This window comes from Phoca vitulina, unplaced genomic scaffold (genome assembly GCF_004348235.1).
Source record: "Phoca vitulina isolate PV1807 unplaced genomic scaffold, GSC_HSeal_1.0 scaffold9, whole genome shotgun sequence".
In the NCBI taxonomy this organism is placed as follows: Eukaryota; Metazoa; Chordata; class Mammalia; order Carnivora; family Phocidae; genus Phoca; species Phoca vitulina.
Genome location: NW_022589712.1, coordinates 29,502,210 through 29,523,008, shown reverse-complemented (window position 1 = coordinate 29,523,008; position 20,799 = coordinate 29,502,210). Strand labels below are relative to the sequence as shown.

General features: G+C 41.0%; 1 long non-coding RNA gene across 1 annotated transcript; it reads right to left on the bottom strand.

The window, feature by feature from the left end:
* Nucleotides 1-8,279: 8,279 nt before the first annotated feature.
* LOC116634305 lies at nucleotides 8,280-19,629 on the bottom strand. The gene is made up of 3 exons (XR_004299930.1): nucleotides 19,553-19,629; nucleotides 10,025-10,165; nucleotides 8,280-8,426 (listed from the first exon to the last, which is right to left on the bottom strand). It is a non-coding gene; the product is annotated as an uncharacterized LOC116634305 (long non-coding RNA).
* Nucleotides 19,630-20,799: the final 1,170 nt, after the last annotated feature.

The window sequence follows — 20,799 nt, the reverse complement described above, 5'->3', positions numbered from 1 at the left end:
TTCTTCCACAGCTAGAATGTTTAGCATTGCTAAAGAAAATGTCTGAATAATCAGATTGTTGCTACTACAGCTAAAGTCTCAATGGTCTTCAGCTGAACTCAATGCCACTCAACAAACTTCTTGCTTGTTCACAGTAATCTGAGTGGCTCTTTTCCCATTCCCTGCAACTGGGCCAAACCTTCACCATTCTGAGTAGTGTCGCTACCCCCACTGCACCTGTACCACTTCCACTTTCAGTTGTCATGTACAAATTTAAGTGATCACAGTCTGATAGCAATGAGGAGGATGTGAGAAGGTAGGCAGCCTCCAAGATGATCTGGATGATCCTGGCCTTCCATTAGGATGCTGTTAAGTTAACATTTGTTAAGTAAAGCGCAGAGTGGAGGATGGTGAACCAAAATTCAACAACAGACAACAAAAGAAATTGAAATAGAGTTTATTCGTCTCAGGTGCTGGAGAAAGTACACTGCATGCCTTAAGGAACCACATGGGGAGGTCAAGACAGAGTGGAGACAGAGAGAAAAGCAGGACCTGGGGCAGATGCCTTTATTAGGATCCATGGGTGGAGTGCTTGGGGTTTCCAGGCTAGGACCAGATTGTTTAATTTAAACCAAAAGAGTGGAGTTTTGTTAAGTCCCATGAGGGTTTTATCTAAGTGGTACATAAGATATACAAACACTGAAAGGAAGGGGAGACTGCTGATCATGAGGGCTGTTGGGGAAGTCCTATCAGGAACTTAGATTTGCTTGTGACTCTGGGGTTGCTGTCTAGGACATGTGCTCGTGGGAGTTGCTGGTGTCAGTTTAAGATCCCTGCAGGCCTCTTGGCCACAAAACGGATACCAAGGCAGCAATACCATGGGGTAGTTACCTAAACTCTCCATGCCTTCTGATTGTCATGGCCTGTGTGGTCTCCTCTCTCCAACAGATTTTGCGTAATCAACAGAGTACGGTGCACGTGAAAACATGTGACTTTTGAGGCCAGATCATAAAAATAATTAGAGCCTCTGCCTGTATTACTTGCTCTGGTGGAAGGTGAATTGCTAGGCCATGAGGTGATTCAAGCCACTCTGTGGGGAGGACTACCAGAGAGAAACTGATGTCTCCCACCAGCAACCCATACCAGTAAACCATGTGCAAGATCCACCTTGCAAGTGGATCCTCCAGCCCCAGTCAAGCTTTCAGAAAACTGCAACCCCAGACAACACCCTGACTACAGCTTCATAAGAGGCCCCCCGACAGAACTACACAGCTAAGCTTCTCCCAAATTCCTGACCCGCAGGAGCTGTGAGAGATAAATGTTTACTGTTGTTTTAAGTCACAAACTTTAGGATAATTTGATATGCAGCCATAGATAACCAATACAGATGGATGTACAGGAACAGGACCAGAGGCAAAGAGACCGCGTAGGAGATCATAAAATAGTCCAGGCAAATGCTAATGAGGGCCTTAATTTGGGCTGTGGGGTGCAGATGGATAGAAGAGTAGGATCTGAGAAATATTCAGGAATATAAATGTGCATGAAATTGAGTGGATGTGGGTGTTCCAGAAGCATATAATTATTCTTGGCTTTCTAGCTTTGGTGGCCAGATGCCAAAAATTAAAATAGAAAATGCAGGAGGAAGAGTATGATTGGAGAGAAGAACAATTAACTCAGAATTGTGGCAGAATTTGAGGTCCACTGAAGTCCTTTGTGGTTATTCCACCAAAGACCTCCATGGTGCCTATGCCAATAGTTTCTTTCAGACCTTAGTTTCCTGAAGTGTTCTGTTGCATTTGACACCAACTACTCCTTATTTCTGCAAATTTTCTATTATATTGGCTCAAACTCTTCTGGTTTTCCAGTTTTCATATATTTTCTCTTCAGTCTCCCTCATTGCTTCCTTTGCTCATCCAAACATCGGTGTTCCACAGAATTCTACTTCAACCCACTACTCAACTTTCCTTAACTGCAGATGCTCTGCAATGGGTCTAAGATTTATCTAAGCTTTATCTCCTGGGATTCAACAGAAAGAGGTTTAAAAAAAAAAAAAAAAACAACCTGATACATTGTCTCTTTTTACGGATATCTATTCAAATTTGTATTTGACATAGTTGTAATCTCCCCTATACCAGTTCTAATTTTCTGTTATTGTTTGTGATATTATGATTTATAAGAAATATATATTTGGTTTTCATTCCTATTCCTGATTCACAGCTCCCCAAACCCTTGGAATCTCCTAAGTAATTAGAGCAACAGGGGCACCTTTTGTTATATTTAGTTTTTGTCCTCTATTCCTGAAATAGCTCCAGAGCAATAAAAGTGAGACAGGTGTCTTTTTGTTATTCATAACAAGTTCCTTTCAACCACACCTGCGTTTATGTTAATGAGGTGACTTTAGAAAAGCCCCTAAGGATTGGGGTTTGTTGTCAGGGGAACCAACCCTATGATGGGGTTGAAACTTTCAGCCCCATCTCCCAACCTTCAGGAAGGGGAGAGGGGCTGGAGATTGACTTGATTAGGAAGGGGCAACAATTCAATAAATCCTGCCTACATGATGAAGCCTTCATAAAAATCCCTGAACTACAGGTTCAGAGAGCGTCCAAGCTGGTGAACACATGGAGTTGCTGGGACAGTAACATGCCTGGAAAGGGCACAAAAGCTCCACTTCCTTTCCCCAAACATTACCCTGTGAATCTCTTCCATCTGGCTGCTCCGAAGTTATACTCTTTTATAATAAACTGCTAATCTAGTAAGTAAAATGTTTTCCTGAGTTCTGTGAGCCTCTATAGCAAATTAATAGAATCCCAGGAGTGGGTTGTCGAACCTCCAACTGAGAGCTGATTGGTCAGAAACACAAGTAACAACCTGGATTTGCAATTGGCATCTGAAGTGGGTACAAGTGATGGCAGTCCTGTGGGACTGAGCCCTTACCCTGTGGGATCTGACCCTATCTTCATGTAGACAGTGTCAGAATTGAGTTATAAGACACCCAGGGTTTCTGTCTGGAAAATTTAAGAATTGCTTGGTGTGGGGAAAACACCCGTACATTTGGAAGAGAGAACACCCATACATATTGCTGTGAGTGTAGAGAAGGAACACAGGAGAGTTTTTCTTCAACATTGTTGTAATGCCATATATGAACTTCTGCAAATATTCCTGTTGTCCTTCTGAATACATGATACAATTGAACCATGCTTCTGTATCCTAAAAGATGGTCATTTTTCTTGCTTTGGTCAATAAAATGTGAAGAGAAGTGGAACATATAAATTTTGCATGAAAGCATTAAGAGCAATTGCATCATTTACCAAGTTCTTTTCCCTTTACCATGATTCTTGGTCCCTGAATGACCGTAGGGTACAGAGCTCCCTTCAGACATACATTAAGAATGAATATGGGGAAGAAATGAATTTTTGTTACGTAAAGTCATTGAATCTTTTTTGCTGCTATCATAACATTACCTAGCCCATCCTAACTGATACAACTGCAAAAAAAAAAAAAAAAAATTCCAGGTGATATAAGAGTAAGTCTCCTCAAGATTATGTCTCCCCTTGTGTGAACTGAGTAATATCTGAACGTTGATCTCGGATACCTAAGTTAACTAAGCACCGTGGATGAATATACTCTCCAAGTCTCACATACTAATCCCAGGTAGAAGCTGGAGACTTCCTCCTCAACAAAAGGGAGATCAATAGTTGGTTTAAAATTATTTCTTTCAGTTTCATTTTTAAAACATATGCCAAGTACACAGGACACTTGAAACCACTTTTGAACATCCTTTGAGCTATCAAGAGGACATAAAATCTTCAAGATACCATCTAAATGTGCAAGATTGGTTGAAGGACATAGTAAAACATTTGGCTCCTTGGTGGTGGTAGGGCCGAGGTATGGGAAAAGTTATAAGAAAATAACTTTAATGTAATTCTTCTATTATCTCTATTATCTCTATTATTTATTAAACATTACCCTTTTATAGTAAGTTGCTGTTGTCAATTTCTTACTAATCTGGGTAACTTCGGGCAATATTGACGCTGAAAAATATTGACTAGTAATTTACATTAAAATAGATTTTCCCAAGAGTTTCCATATAATACTCATGCATAGGAATTTTTAAAAATAAAAGCTGCTGGGGCGCCTGGGTGGCTCAGTTGGTTAAGCGGCTGCCTTCGGCTCAGGTCATGGTCCCAGGGTTCTGGGATCGAGCCCCGCATCGGGCTCCCTGTTCAGCGGGAAGCCTGCTTCTCCCTCTCCCCCTCCCCCTGCTTGTGTTCCCTCTCTCGCTGTCTCTCTCACTCTGTCAAATAAATAAATAAATCTAAAAATAAAAAATAAATAAATAAAAGCTGCTATCAGGTGGCATGGTGAGGCCATCCTTTCAACACTTCACCTTCTGACCTATTACCATCTAAGGGAATTATGTATGTGGGCAAAAATGATAAATAATGGAACACTCAAAACTTTCCCCAGTTACTGACAGAATCTTCAGTATGCCCATATTATTCTTCAAATAATTACATTAGCTACATTTTTCTAGAAATATTGAAGGACATTCTTCAGCACCTTGAAGAACATATAATATGTGTCTTAGTCATCTCAGGCTACTCTAAAAAATACCATAGACTGGTTGGCTTAAACAACAGACGCTTATTTCTCACAGTTCTGCAGGCTGGGAAGTCCAAGATTAAGGTGCTGTCAGGATTGGGTTCTGGCAAGAGCTATCTGGCTTGGAGACAGCTGCTATCCAGCTGTGTGTTCACATAGCTTTCTGTGCATGTGCAGAGAGAGAGAGAGAGAGATCTCCGCCTTCCTCTTCTTATAAGGGTACCAATCCCAACACGAAGGGCCCATCCCCGTGACCTCATCTTAACCGAATTACCTCCCAAACCCCCTGCCTCCAAACCATCACACTGGTGGTTAGGTCTTCAATATATGCATTTTGGGGGGCCACAGACATTCAGTTCATAACAATATATTATAACACTCTTTTGAACAGTCATAGTGTAACATATGCATTATGCAGATACTGAGGTAAAAAATATTTGATCCTGAGATAAAAATATTTTTGCCTAAATTGTTAGATTGTTTAAGATAGAAAATATTGACCAGTTTTACATTACACCCATAAATGTGATGGATAATGAAAAAGGATCTGGACAAGAATGTTTCCAGACACCAAGAGACTAGATCCAATGAGCTAAGTATGAAGACACAATTTGACCACATACACATCTTGATCCCTGAAGTCTTTTTTCATTACAAAATTAGATGCTGCTTTAAAAAATTATACGTGGGGTGCCTGGGTGGCTCAGTCGTTAAGCGTCTGCCTTCAGCTCAGGTCATGATCCCAGTGTCCTGGGATCGAGCCCCACATCGGGCTCTCTGCTTGGCGGGAAGACTGCTTCTCCTTCCCTCACTTCCCCTGCTTGTGTTCCCTCTCTTGCTGTGTCTCTCTCTGTCAAATAAATAAATAAAATCTTTAAAAAAAAATTAAAAAATAAAAAATAAAAAATTATACATAATATCAAAGCTGCTATCAGGTGGCATGATGAGACAATTGGTTTTAATCCAAATAATGCATAAGCTTACTTATTATAAATAAATCTTTGGGGTCCTGGCAATTTACTTGACATTTGGTATTTGGCACAATATACAAGATCCTTACTCAAGAGAATAAGCAAATCATTTGTTCAACAGTTAAAGTGAACAAGATTCCAATCTAGTGATGACCCCAGGCAAGTGAATTCAGGAGGCACCTGACCTTGTCTAGGGGTTTTAGGGAAGTCATCTTGGAGGAAGTGTCGTTCGTCTGAGTAGATATTAGTCATGTGAAGAAATGAGGATGGGAAGAGGCGTGTTCAAGAAGAGGGTTGGAGGACTGCAAACAAAAGGGAGAAGATAAGGGAAGGCACACTGAGGGAAGAACACTTGTGTACATATGCCAGGAACGCAGCCGGAGGGGAGAGAAGGCTGAGAAATGAAACTAGTGGTATCCAATTTAAATTATACATTCATGTTTGGCTTTTGAGCAACACACTTAGGGTATTGTCTGAGTCATCCAATAGACTTTCTTTTTTTTTTTTTTTTAATCTCAAGATGTCAAGAATGAGAATAGCTTCATTGTACTTCTGTGAAAATAAGATATTTAAAATATACCTAGTTTTTCTTAATAATATTCTGATTTGTGTCTTGAGATTTTGGTGTGCTGTCCGTTGGCATTTTGGTTTGTTTTTGTTTAATTTAACCCACTTCTATTAACATGTTGGAGCAATTGATCAACTATCAGTTATGATGACTTCCTATGTCTTATATTCATGTGAAATGTTTGACATTTTATTGAATATTATGAATCATAAATACAAAACAGAAAAAGAAAAAATCCAGCAAATATTTACTGAATGCCTACTATCCATCAGACTCTGTTCTAGTACCAGAGAATCATCAGTGAATAAAAAAGATTGAAATTATGGACTTCACTTTCTAAAAAGATAAAAAAAAGACAAAAAACGAAACACACACACAAACAAAAAAGCCAAGATAAAATAAATAAAATGGGGGTGCCTTGGTGGCTCAGTCAGTTAAGTGTCTGCCTTCCTCTTGGGTCATGATCCTCCAGCCCCACCTCGGGCTCTCTGCTCAGAGGGGAGCCTGCTTTTCCCTCCCCCTCCGCCTGATGCTCCCCCTGCTTGTTCTCTCTCTCTCTGTCAAATAAATAAATCTTTAAAAAAACTGAATAAAATGTATATGTTAAACAAGTGATCAGGTGAAAAGCACCAACGATGTCACGTGGTTAGCAGGCATGCCGTGCTATGATGTAATGAGAAAGCTCACGTAACCTCTGTGCTATTCTTCCCTAAATCCATAACCCCAGTTTCATTATGAGAAAAATTGAAACCCACATTGAAAGATGTTCTACAAAATATCTAATATTCCTTAAAACTGTCAATGTCATGAAAAATAAGGAAAGACTGAGAAATTGTCTCAGCTCAAAGGAGACTAAGGAAACATGACAACTGAATGTGATGTGGAATGCTGGATGACTCTGGAACAGAAAAAAGACATGAGTAGAAGAACCAGGGAAATTCAAATAAAGTTTGGAGTGTAGTTAATAGTATTGTACCAGTGTTGATTTATTAGCTTGGACAAACATTCCACAATAATGAGAGGTGATAACACTTAGTGGAAACTGAAACTGAATAAGGAGTATATGAGAACTTTTTGTACTATCTTTACAACTTTTCTGTAAATCTAAAAATCACCCCCAAAGAAAAAATATCATTAAAGAATTCGTAATGTAACGTCTACATTAAAAAATATACTACATAGAAATAAACATAACAAAACTGCATGACCGTTAAGAGAAAATATAAAGCTTTTATTAAACAATATTAAAGGAGACCTAAATAAACAGAGAAATTCCATTTCATGCACACGAAATTTGAATGTAATAAGGATGTTAATTCTCCCTAAGTTAATAAATCTGTTCAATGTAATTTCAACCCAAATGCTGGCAAAATTTTTCATGGACCTCAAGAAACAGATTCTAAAATGTATATGAAACAGCAAAGGGACAAGAAAAGCTAATTCCAGGGCACCTGGGTGGCTCAGTTGGTTAAGCATCTGCCTTCCATTTAGGTCATGATCCCACAGTCCTGGGATTGAATCCTGCATCGGGCTCCCTGCTGAGCGGGGAGCCTGCTTCCCTCTCTGCCTGCCCCAACCCGTGCTTGTGCTCTCTCTCTCTCTCTGACATAAATTAAAAGAAAGAAAGAAAGAAAGAAAAGATAATTCCAATGTCAAAGAAGAACAGAGTTACCATAAACCTATAGTAATAAAAACAACATGATATTTTCACAAATACTGACAAAACCAGTGGAACATGATAAAAGCCCAGAAACAAACAAATATGTGTATCTGTATCTATATCTAGAGAGAGAGAGAGAGAGATGGTTAATTTTATGTGTTAATTTGACTGGGCTAAGGGATATCCAGATAGATGATAAAATGTTAATTTTGGGTGTGTGTCTGTGAGGATGTCTCCAGAAAAGATTAGCATTTGAATCCATAGACTGAGTGAAGATCATCCACATCAGTGTGAGTGGGCATCATCCAATCCAATGAGGGCCTGAATAAAACAAAATGGCAGAGGAAGGGTAAATTTGCTTTCTCTTTGCTTGAGCTGGGCCATCCATCTTCTCTTGTCTCGGGAATCAGAGCTCCTGGTTCTTGGACCTTCAGACTCAGACTGGGATTTACACCATTGATTCCTCTGGTTCTCAGGCCTTTGGGCTTGGACTGGGCTTACACCACCAGCTTCCCTGGGCCTCCAGCTTGCAGATGGCAGACCAAGGAACTACTTAAGCTCCATAATCGTGTAAGCCAACCACTCATAATAAATCTTTTCCTCTATATCCATATAAATCCTACTGGTACTGTTTCTCTGGAGAACTCTAATACAGAGAGAAAGAGAGAGAGGAAAGAATGTTAGATGTGCTAATCGATAAATGAGTACATAAATAAGGGAAAGGGGGTCTAGCGGAAGGAGGGGGTTGAGGCTAAGATTGTGGGTAGCAAGGCCAGGAAAAGCTTCAGGAGAAGGTGACTTTTGAGTAGAGGCTTGAAGGGAGGGAGGGAGGGAGGGAGGGTGGGAGCTACACTGATATCTGGAGGAAGAGCATTCAGGCAGAGAGAACTGAAAGTACAAAAAGGCCCTGAGGCATGAGCGTATCCGCTGAGTTTGAGGAACAGGGAAAAAAGCCATGAGGTTGGAGCGCAGTCAAATAAAGAGAAAAATAGCGGAAGAATATAGTAGAGGTAGTGGGGGAAACAGACCACGTGGGGTCTCATGGGTCATACCTTAAGGTAAGGTGGGAATGTTGGAAGGGGCATAATCTATTAAAATATGTTCTGGCTGTCCTGTTCAGCATAGACTAGTGGAAGGAGTAGAAGCAGGGCTGGTCCAAGATAGTGGGGTGATGAGAATGATTACATTCTGACTACATTGAAAATGTAGAGTTGATGGGATCCCTGACAGACCAGTAATGGGAAAGAGGCAAGAACAGTTCCAAGGACTTTGACCTGAGCAATGAAAGAATGGAGTCATGATTAATGAAGAAAGGGAATAAACTGGAGAAGCAGTTTTAGTGGGAAGATCAGAGCTCGGTTTTGGACAAGTTAAGTTGGTAATGACTATAAAACACCCATGAGGAAAAGTTGATAGGCAGTTGGGTAAATGACTTTGATTTTCACTGGAGATTTCTTTGCTCGAGATACAAATTTGGGAGTCAACTTATCAAATACATGCCATTTAAAGCCATTAGACAGGCTCACTTGGGGTGATCCTAGATATTAAATAAAGTGCAACAGATCACTTTTGGATCTTGTTAAATTCAGATTCTGATTCAGCAAGTCTGGGGTGGGACATTTCTAACACCCTACCAGGTGAAGTTGACTTTGCTGGTTCCCAGGGTTGACTAGGAAGGACATAAGAGGTGAGTGTAGATAGTGAAGAAAAGAGATGTATAGTCTGAATCCTGAGGTTCTCTAACATTTAGAGGTTGGGAATCAGCAAAAGGAGACTGAGAAGAGAAACTGAAGACAGCTTATATGGTCAGCTCTTTCATGGAGCTTCGCACTAAAGGGAATGAGAGAGATGGGGGTATAATTGAAGGAGAAAAGAAGGTCAGAAGAAAGTCAAAATAAGATCTTTAAGGGTGGGAGAAAAAATAAAATATCTGTATTATAATGATAATAATCAGTAGAAAGAGAAAAATCAATGATGCCGAGAGAGGAGAATGCTAGAGCAATGTGCTTGAGTGAGCAAGGTGGGGAGATTATAGTGCTTAGTGAAGGGGGTGGTTTCAGCCAAGGACACAGCACCCTCCATGGTTATAGGGCAGAATACAGAACACACAGGCTTCTAGAAGGGGAGAAGGTATGGGGTTGATGGGAGCATTTTTTTTTTCGCATTGAAATAGAAGCATGATTATTAGCTAAGAGTGGGAATGGGGGAGGTTTGACGCTGGAGAAGAAAGTATGAACTACTCACCTCCATCAGTAAGAGGATGACTGAGTTAGAGTCCCGGTATGAGTGCTGGGCAGTGTGAAGTGCCCACTTGAGATTAAGGGTCAGGAATGTAAAGTGAAGCCAGTCAACACAGTTGTTGCTCTTCTCCAGCCACATTCAGCCCTGTAGACCAAAGCACAGAGTGAGCAGAGAGCTAGATAAGCACGACTCAGTGTAACCACAATAAATCAATTTTTAAAAGCATTTTGAGTCTCATGTGAGTCAACAACCACACTAGATACTGGCATCACAATAATAATAACAGTAACCATTATAGGGCTCTCTCTATATGCCAGGTACCGTACTAAGCTCTCTACTGTCATTTAAATCTTCACCAAAAAACCTACAACAGAGAATGAATACTAATATTGTCACCGTTTTATAGACGAAGAAAAGAAACAAAGGCTAAGGTGGCTGAATAATGCTCAAGCTTGCACATCTAATAAAAGAAGTAACTGAAGAGTTAAACCCAGTGCTCTTGATCAGTGCAGAGCCTAGTGGGAGATACATTAGAATCGGGCTTAGTCCTGAGTCAATCATGGTACTTGAAGGGGACGTATAGTTAGCCTAGGGGACACAGAGGAAAATCCCATTTATTTTTTTAAAAAAGTAAACTGAAAAAGTTTTTAAACAAAAATAGGTACACCCAAAGATTTTAATGGACATGTACATTTCCATAGGTATGAATGTATTGATCATCTGTGCTCTAGTCAAATAGCTGTCACTCAAATGTGACAGGAGTGATGCCTCTCCCAACTGGGGAGTGGCCCAGAATGACCATGATTCTTGTTCTGTGACGTCATGAGTCTGTGACCATGTGCAGGCTCCCCATAAATTCCCTCCTCGAAGATATTTTGAGAAACAACAAATTCCGGGTTTTGAGTGTGTGCCTTTATCCTGATACAGTTCCCATAACTTTGACAGGAGAGCCCATAATAGGCAAAATATGTAAAAAAGAAAAAAAAAAAGGAGTTTTATTATGTTAAGTTTATTTTAAGTATGCCTAATGTAAAGGGTTGAAAGGTCTTACTCTCTTTTAGTGGCTTCTATGGAAAGATCTGGAAACTGATTCTGATTCTGCAATGCCTCCTTTAGAAGAATGGCTAAAAACTTCCAACAGAAAAGACTGGGCAGGACCCCTCTCAGCCTACTGTGTGCCAGGCTGGGCTGGTCAGTTTCCAGTTTCTACCCCCCCCCGCCCCCGCCATTTGATAAAAACTCTGTTCAAAGTTTTAGCAATGATCTGACTTTTCAACACAATTCAAAAACAGGCTTCAAACTTTCTTTATTCTTTTTTTACCCTAAATCAAAAAATAAAACTTCATTAACAGGTGAGTTTTCTGCGAGGCACATTGTGGATTATAAATGAGGCCAAGAATAATAATAATGGATTTTTCCAGCTCTTGGCAGACCACCTCTAGAAGAGGTAACAGCAAATCCCCAGGCTTTCCAGCAGTGTGGAATTGCTAGGTGAGGCCCACCACCCTCCAAAGGTAAAGATCACCCATCAAGGCAACAAGAAAATTCGTAAATACACGGTAGCGTAATTGGGAGCTGCTCCATCCACATAATTACGGGGGGCCCTAAATCTGGCTCTCCAGACCTCTCACATAACGAATGTACTGGTTAGACTAGGTGTTCCGGAAGTGTGCTATGAATCAAGTTCCCGTTACAGAAGCAAGCTTCTTCAGATGGGCAGGAATGTAGTAGTGCTTAAGCTGGGATGTCATATCCAGGGCACCAGGCAAATGTGAAAACGTATGCTTCCCCTGAGAAAGGAAAAGAACCATAAAGATGCCATAAAAACCTGTGAAGTATGCTCTGAGGACCAAAGGAATTCCCGAAGTCCCTCCCTTTCTTCCAAGGTTGCTTTCCTGGAGGGAGTCTTTCACGGTCCACTTGTGTGCACATTCCAGTGGATCTGGGACCACTCACTGGTCAGGGAGTGCCTGCAGCCTCGACTGGCAACAACCAAGTTCTTGACAAGTTCTTATACACCTCTGGGTCAAGCCGTAGGGCGCTGTCCAGGTGCCAAGAACATTGAGTCTCCACGGTGGGGAAATCGCACCCATTAACATAACAAGATTAACTAGGAGGACAGGTGAGGTAACCTATGACTTGGTGCCAACCTGGCAACCCAGGCTGATGCTCGTGTATTAAAATGCCCTGCCTAGCAACAGCTCTGATGCCATGTTAAACTGGCTGGAACTTACATATTTTGCTTGCTTAAATATTTTTCAGCCTCACACAGAAAGGCTTTAGTGGCTCAACTCAGAAAGAACACTAAGGTAAGATTAGAAGGAAAGGTTGTCAGTTCCCGAGCCTCTCTTCAGGGAAGCAAAGAGCTAAAATCATACAGTAATAATAAAGCCCTTTGGGAAATCACAAGAGAGCAGAATAAACAAACAGGTGAGCCAGAGTGGATTTTTCCCTTGCTGATGTGTTTCAGTATAATTGAAAAAACAAAAACAAAAACGGAGCCATCTCTCAAGTCCCTGAAAACTAAAGACTGACCCCCCATGTGCCCACAACTCTGAAATTTGCACAGTGGCCGGCTTCCCATCTCGTTTGAGCACCTTCCCTCCTGGGTGCCTCTGTGTCTGTCCGGCTGACCTCTATCGGAGCATCAGAGAGAAAAGCTCACTCCTAGTGTGTCTGCTCTTGGGCTCCTGGATGACCCCCTAGTCTGCTCCTCCCCAGAAAACACAAATGACTAACCTAGGTTGCCAGCTTATTTTGTTTCCACAATAGGAGAGCTGCCTCATAAAAGTTTAGGAGTCCTAGCACATTGTTGAGGAGTCCAACTTTTTATTCTTAGGGAGAGTGGCAGTCTGGTCCAATTACAATGTGTGGATTTTTATAATTCAACTCAAGTCTGACACTATCCACCTGGAGATAGCATTAGATCCCACAGGTTAAGGGCTTGGTCCACAAGACGGCTCTCTCTCTCTCTCACACACACAGACATACACACACACACACACACACACACAGACTTCGACACCAATCACAAGTCCGGATTGTCACCTGTGCTTCTAACCAACTGGTTGTAGATTGGGGGTTCAGATAACCCCCTCCTTGGGTTCTATTGATTTGCTAGAGTGGCTCATAGCACTCAGAGAAATATTTTACTTACTAGATCACTGGTTTATTATAAAAGGATATAACTCAGGAACAACCAGATGGAGAGATGCACAGGGCAGGTTATGGGGAAAGGGTGTGGAGCTTCCATGTCTTCTCCTAAAGGTCACTCTCCTCACATCTCCATGGGTTCACCAACCCAGAAATGCTCTGAACCCCATCCTTTTGGGGTTTTTTATGCAGACCTAATTACACAGGCATGATTGATTGAATTGTTGACCATTGGAGATTGAACTCAATCACCAGCCCCCTCCTCTCCCTTGAGGTTGGGGTTGGGGGGGGACTGAATGTTCCAACCCTCAGAATCACAAGGTTGTTTCCCTAGCAACCAGTCTCTATCCTTAGGTGCTTTCCAAAAAAGTCACCTATTTAACATAACAAAAGACATCTTTATTGTGCTCATCACTTAGGACAAAGATCAAATATGTATTTCTTACTCTGAGTCACAATATCACACAGCCCTTATAAATCGTGTCTCACATCAGAGAAAGGAGATGAGTGGCATGAGGGACCTCGTAGCGGGTAAAACCTTTGAAAAACGGACAAATAATTCCATTAAAGTAATTGGGGCAAAGGTCCTAAAAGAAAACATCTTAAGGAACTAGATTCAACAGCTGTAATTCAAGACACTGAGTATATTGCTGAGAAAGTCTAAGCTTGCTCAGCAGCCTAGTATCCTGTTGTGGAGTTTTCCTTGATAAGATGTTTCCTTAATGAACTGCAGGTACTCATCTTCCTAAACCTGAGATGCCTGAAAAATAGTATCACAACCAGAGAGTCATGAAAATTCTCTCTGCCCTATCCTCTACATAAGAGATATCCTCCCGACCTCATCCTCCCTTAAGATACTTCTTCATTCTAGTTTAGCATTCTTTGATTTCAAGGAACAGAGGATCCCTGTGAAACTAGTTCTTCATAAAGGCAGGGAGGACAGGATTATGTAAAATTTAGCTCTTCCACCAAACACAGAAAAGTCACATGCAGACTGCAGCTGGAAGCCCACAAGTTCTCAAGAATGGGGCCATTGCTCTGCCCTTTCTCCTTGCTCCCCTGTGCCTCCTGGGTCAGCTTCTGCATATCCCTCCCACTCTCCTCACTGCAGTTGCCTCCTGGACTTCCTAAGAGGCAGAAGAGCACTCCTGGAGACTTCGTGAACTAGCTTGAGAATTGCCTTACCTGAGTTGCCTCCTGGCTGTGCCACTCACCAGCTGCGTGACCCTAGGAAAGTGATCACATTCAAGTCTTGGTTTCCTCTTTTATCATCAAGACAGTGATATTTCCCAGCTGCTAGGATGAGCCGGATGCTTGGCCCAGAAGCATTTCCTAAGCATTAGCCATGATTATTATTGTTGCTGTTGCTGTTATTACTACTTGTGGTTACTGCTTCCCTCTGATTCCGTATTTGCCCACGGCTTTAGCTTGCCATACACAGCTGCAGCCCCTTTCCTCTGCCACCTTGAGATCTGGTTTCCCCCCAAAGAGCCATCTGGGTCTTACTGTAGTCAGTATCCCCCATCAAGCTGACCTTGGTTCCTGCCACAGTTCCATTAGCAATAGCCAGGCTACGCTACAGAAATGTGGTCACCTAAGCCCTCAGCTTCAGAAGGGCCTGCTGGTGAGGGGTGGTCCTAAGGAAGTGTATTTTGGATGAGACACATCCTAAAACATACCTACTGCATTCTTCCATGACTTTAAACAAGGCAAAATATGTTCAACATTTTGTTTTCCTATTAGGAGTCTAGCATATGTATTCCCAATGCTGTCAGTAAACACTTTTAATTCTGAGGGTTTCATATATCTATTTCCTTAATATTAGGGCAGAATTCTCTCAGAGGTTGACACTGAGCTTAAAATATCAGTTGGCCCTAATAAACATTCTTTTCTCTCTTAAAATCCACATAGTTCAACTCAGTGAGCCTTTTTCTGCTGGACACTTACCTACAGTTACGTGATTGGTGTTAGACTCATTCCAGAGCATTGTTTCTTTTAATGCTAAGAAAAAATCAATAGTTTTCATTGATACACAGTTCTAAGTTCAAGATCCTCTATCTTTACACTGATTTTTTTTTTTCCACTGATTTCTAATATGGGATCGGAAGTTGGCTGCTCTCACGTTATCGGCTCAGTGATCATAAAGGATGCTCTAATTGAGTATTAAACACAGAGCTTAGCCACATGTTTTCCTCCATTACCCATGTGATTTAAGTGGCCTGTCCAGACATGCTATGACTGTAGGCACCCACGTTGCTTGGTCACCCGGGTTACTCTTGACGTCACGCCTACAGATGACAAACACCTAAACCTGGGATCATTACAGCAGTACATTTGGGTTGGTTCCCATTAGATTCACAAGTACAGAGATGCTTAGAAGAAGAGATAACCTTCAGTAAGCAATTGGTTCAGGGTGGGGCCTAAGCATTGTTTTTAAATATGTCAATACTCAGGGGATTTAAAAATTATTTTTAAACTTAAAAATGAAAATAACCCACAGAGTGTAAAATTCACCCTTCTTAGTGTGCCATTCTCAGAATTTGATAAACATATGTAGCCATGCAACCATCATCATAATCGAGATATAGAAAAATTCCATCATCTCCCAAAATCTGCACCCCCACCCCCCGCTTTATACCAGGCATCTCATTTTATTTGTTTTTTTAAGATTTTCTTTATTTGACAGACAGAGACACAGCGAGAGAGGGAGCACAAGTAGGGGGAGTGGGAGAGGGAGAAGCAGGCTTCCCGCGGAGCAGGGAGCCGATGTGGGGCTCGATCCTAGGACCCTGGGATCATGACCTGAGCCGAAGGCAGACACTTCACTGACTAAGCCACCCAGGTGACCCCAGGCATCTCATTTTAAAACACTCCCCAGGTAATTGTGATGGAGAGCCATGCTTGGGAATCACTGACATGACACAATACATTTTACAAATGCAAAAGTTATGTGACTCATCCAGGGTCACTCTGCTCAACAGCAAAGACTAAGATCTAGGTCAAGCTTTCTAAAGAATCTTTGTCTGTGGTGGTTCCCCTTAGTAAAAATAATCCTATGAAAAAAACAATAAAACAAAAAATAGCCATAAACTGAAACAAATAAACCCCGAATTGAGACAAAATGAAAAGAGGGGAGAAAAAAGCACATACATAATCCAGAGAATCCTTAAATTAGATCAGAAGCAATAGCAAACCAGAAAGGATTGATTGTACTTGATTCCCAGCACAAATTCTACTTTTTTTTTATTTTTTATTTTTGTAAAGACTCTCTGTATCCTAGCCAATGCTAAAATGTACCTGTGGGCAAATCACCTCTAAGCAATACCCTGAAACTTAATCTCCTTTTCTCTTACTTTCCCTGTGACCTGGACAATGGAAGGGGACAAATCTGGAGAAAGTACATGCCATAAATATGTCAGGGTGACTGGCACATAGACCTGATCCAATTATGGTCTTAATGATCAGCCTCTAAATAAAGCAGCTTTGCCTGCGTTAGATGAGCTTCCTAAAGATAGAAGCCATTTTGCTTTGAGAAGCAAACAGCCCCACCCAGGGGATAGGCCAAGCAAGACCAAGGAACTGTGAACCCCTACATGTTTTTAAAGGGAAAAGCACTGGAGCGCCATGTGGGTGTGGCCCCATATGGCGGGACAGTGTGTGGGAAAGATCCCTGCTGGGGGCAAAGAGAGTCTGCTGCTTGGCTCTGCCTCTGCCAGAAGCCAAAGTCAAGAATCATTTGAAACCCTAGGCAGGGGGCGCCTGGGTGGCTCAGTCGTTAAGCATCTGCCTTCAGCTCAGGTCATGATCCCGGGGTCCTGGGATGGAGCCCCGCATCGGGCTCCCTGCTCCTCGGGAAGCCTGCTTCTCCCTCTCCCACTCCCCCTGCTTGTGTTCCCTCTCTCGCTGTGTCTCTCTCTGTCAAATAAATTAAAAAAAAAAAAATCTTTGAAACCCTAGGCATGAACTCCAAAGACAGAATGGTGTACAATAGTCCTCCTTCTCACAATGTGAACCTTTCATGAAGCCTAAAGTAATTTTCCAGCTAAAGACCTTTTTTTTTTTTCCTTCTTCTCCCTTGACTCTGTGCAAGAAATGATCCCTAAGAGGGCCTCTCAATCCCAGTAAGTCTTCAAGAGTTTGGCCGTCCTCAGGCCTGGATCCTAAGCAGGATCCTTCCTTTTCTCCCTTCGGTCATTATGCTCTCAGCGTCTTGCTGAAGGTGGTCTGTAAAGCCCTGGTTAGAACCCTTTCTGTCACTTTGAACACAAAGCAGTATTCACTGAAAAATCAACTTCCTAAACAGTAGCCTGGCTCTCCCTGAGTTGTCCCCGGATGCTGACACCCAACCACCAGAGTCTGAATCCTGATTCCACTATTTCCCTACTGCATTAGTGGGCAAGTTACTTAATCTCCTTTGGGTCTCAGTTTCCTCATCTGAAACTCGAGTGCAATAATATTACCTACCTCAAAGGGGTGTTGTGTGAAAATGAAAGTGTTTAGCCCTCTGCTTAGCACAGAGGAGCACTATTATCTCAGGGAAACTTGGAGTATTTTAGCCCATCACGACTCCCTTAGGAAAGACTGTATCTGAAATATCTCTTGCTAGGGACAGGTAACCGAGAACCAGCAGTTACAAGAAATGTATTACTGATAGTAAATATTTAACTTAAAAATAGTCTTTGTAATGCTTCCCCCAACTATTTTAAGATATAGAAAAATGAGCAATTTGCCCAGAATTTTAAAGAGTCAGTGGCAAAAGAAATGTTCTTCTCAATGCCCATATGTTTTGGCCATTGTTCTTCTTACGAGGACACATCACGTTTCCAGCATTCTTAACAAACCACGGGTAGATTTTAGAGTGTCTGAATTTTAAAACAGACCATTTTTATTCATCATCCTTGCTACCATTAACTGTGCCACACAAGACAAATGTATTTTCCATGTGTGCTGCTGAGGCACATATATGTGAGTATTAATGTTTGTGCTATTTTTAATTTCCCTGTAGTTTCCCAGTTTTCTATGCCGTGTACCTCGGGAATACTGAAAAAGGTACCTGTGTGGAATGAAAAGCAAAATTACCCTACATTCAGGCTCTGCTCCTTCTTCAAATTTGGTTTGAAAGGGGGAGAATCAGGTGTGCTACCCAAGGCTGCCACTTGTTGGCAGGGAGTGTTTCCAGAAGCACGGTGTGAAATGACTATGCTAGATGAGCTCTCCATACTCTTTTTACCTGCGATTTCTTCCATTTCATCTCACAGAACAACAGCATAAACAGATGTAAGAAAAGATTCAGAAGTGTCCTACTGAAGAAAGGACGTGGCTTTGGAATTAAAAGGAGCTGGGTTGGAATATCCCAACTGCCACCTACTAGCTGTGTGACCTTGAGTTAGAGACTTAGCCTCGTTAAGCCTATTTTACCATCTGTCAAATAGCTGCAGCAGTGTCATGAGAATTGGATAACAAACATGAAGTATTGGTACATAGTAGATGCTTGCAAAATTGAAGTGTTTATCATTGTGAAACTCCACCTCCGTCCACTAGCATTAAGCCACCTTGCATAGATAGAATTGAGTTTTTAACTGAGCGAAAAATCAAGTTCTGTGAGGTTAGATTCTGCCCTAACACAACGTCATAGCTAAAAGTGAACAACTCCCAAGCCACACCTCCAGAAAGAGCTCAAAAAAGGATTATTTGTAGCAGAGATTGAACCAGATGAACAAACAGTAGCAAATATGGCAGGCGAAAAGTTAATATTCAAATGTATATTTGTAATTCCCATATAGAATAACATCCTGTTCAGGAAGAGAGGTAACAATTTATTAACTAGACTGAGATGCCTTTTAAAAAAAAGTCACTATTGCTCCTTAAAAGATTAGTTGCTTGGCTTTTTCCATTTTCACTTGACTTGTTCTCTGTATGTGATCAGACTAAAAGCTAGTTGGAGCTAGTTTTCTCAGAGCTAGTAAAACTTCCTAGATCAACATGGAAAAGTTAATTAATCATAATAGCCATTCAGAACATTGTGTATGCATCAAATGAGAAGACTTATTTTCTTAGTGGGATGCCAAACTTGTCTCACTGTATTCCCAATACCAACATTATTTGAATTTCTTTAACCTGGCCAAGAAATAAAGAAGAGACAAGAATTCTAGTGCAAAGAAATGAATGATATTATCCTTAAATGCAGAGGCATCCCAGCTGATAAATGGGTGTAAGAGCGATACGATATATTTCCAGGTGAAAAAAAAATAAGTCTAAAACCATTACTGATGAATACTGAGTATATATATCCCAAAACATAATTCTATATGCCTTGTTTAAGCCATTTTATCTGAAGAAAAGTACAGCATCCATGCTATAGAAGAATAAGAAAATTACCTGAAGGAGAAAACTTATCTACGATCAACCACAGAATCTCTCTGGCATGTTACTGGGCTTCACAAAGAGCTGTAAACAATTAATTTGACACATGTGGGATCATCTAACTTTCAGTACAGATTTTAGTAAGTGAAATGAAAGATACATAGTCATTACAACTCCACAAATGCTTATTTTGGGGAAGTTACAGAAGTAGGTGTTCAGCAGAGTGGAGAAAATGAACACAAAATGTTCCCAGCTTCAAAATGAGCCCAAATCATGTGCTAGGATATGAGGTCAACATAGATGGAGGGGAAATAAAACTGGTGGGGAGAGTAAAAACTGACAAAAATCAGTTTTTCACAATATCTCAGAATCTTAAAAGTGTGGACCCCTGACTCAGCAGTTCCATACTTATAAAAATTTATAATCAGAATGGCTATGTAAACCAATCCACACACAAAAATATAGTTCTAGCATTTTTTATAATGAGGAGAAATTGGAAACAAATAGAATTTCTAATGATAGGAGATTCGTTAAATAAATTGTCATATCCTGAAAAGGAATAGTGCACAACCCAGAAAAATTGTGCTTTGGGAAAAAATTCATTGAGTTGGGGGAAATAGCTAAGAAATGTATTTAAGGGAATAATGTAAGATGCAGAAGAGCATACGCTGTATGATATCAATTTTGTAACATCCATATGTAAATATGGATATGATAGAAACATTAGGACTGCACCCTCCATACCCCTGAAAGATGGGCCCTGACGTCCACAGTTTGTTCGACTAAAACAAGATGAAGATGAGGATGGTCATGAGCCATTAAAGAGGTCCCATTTCCCTTTTCAGACTGTTCCTGAACACCAGGAACATGAATATCGGAAAGACTATATATTTTTGCAGATACCAAATGAATATATCAGTAAGTACCACCTTCTTAGCTCCCAAGTAAATAGATGAGTAAAAGTTCATAAAATATTTGCAAAAAGGGGGACATAAAAGAATAGCCCAGTGTACTCCTGACATCATCACCTGATCCAAATTAATTTGTACCAGAAGAACAATTACGAAGTCTAACTGAAAAATAAACCAGTTATTTAAATCTAGGACATCTGTTAGGAACACACATAAAAATGCAACCAGGCTAAAGGAAATGCCCAGAGTGTGCCAGTTCTTGCAGGAGCGATCTTTCACTTCTATGTACAAAACTCAAGTTCCTGCTAATCTTTGGTGCCATAAAAAATGTACCGTACATCGTGAGACAAA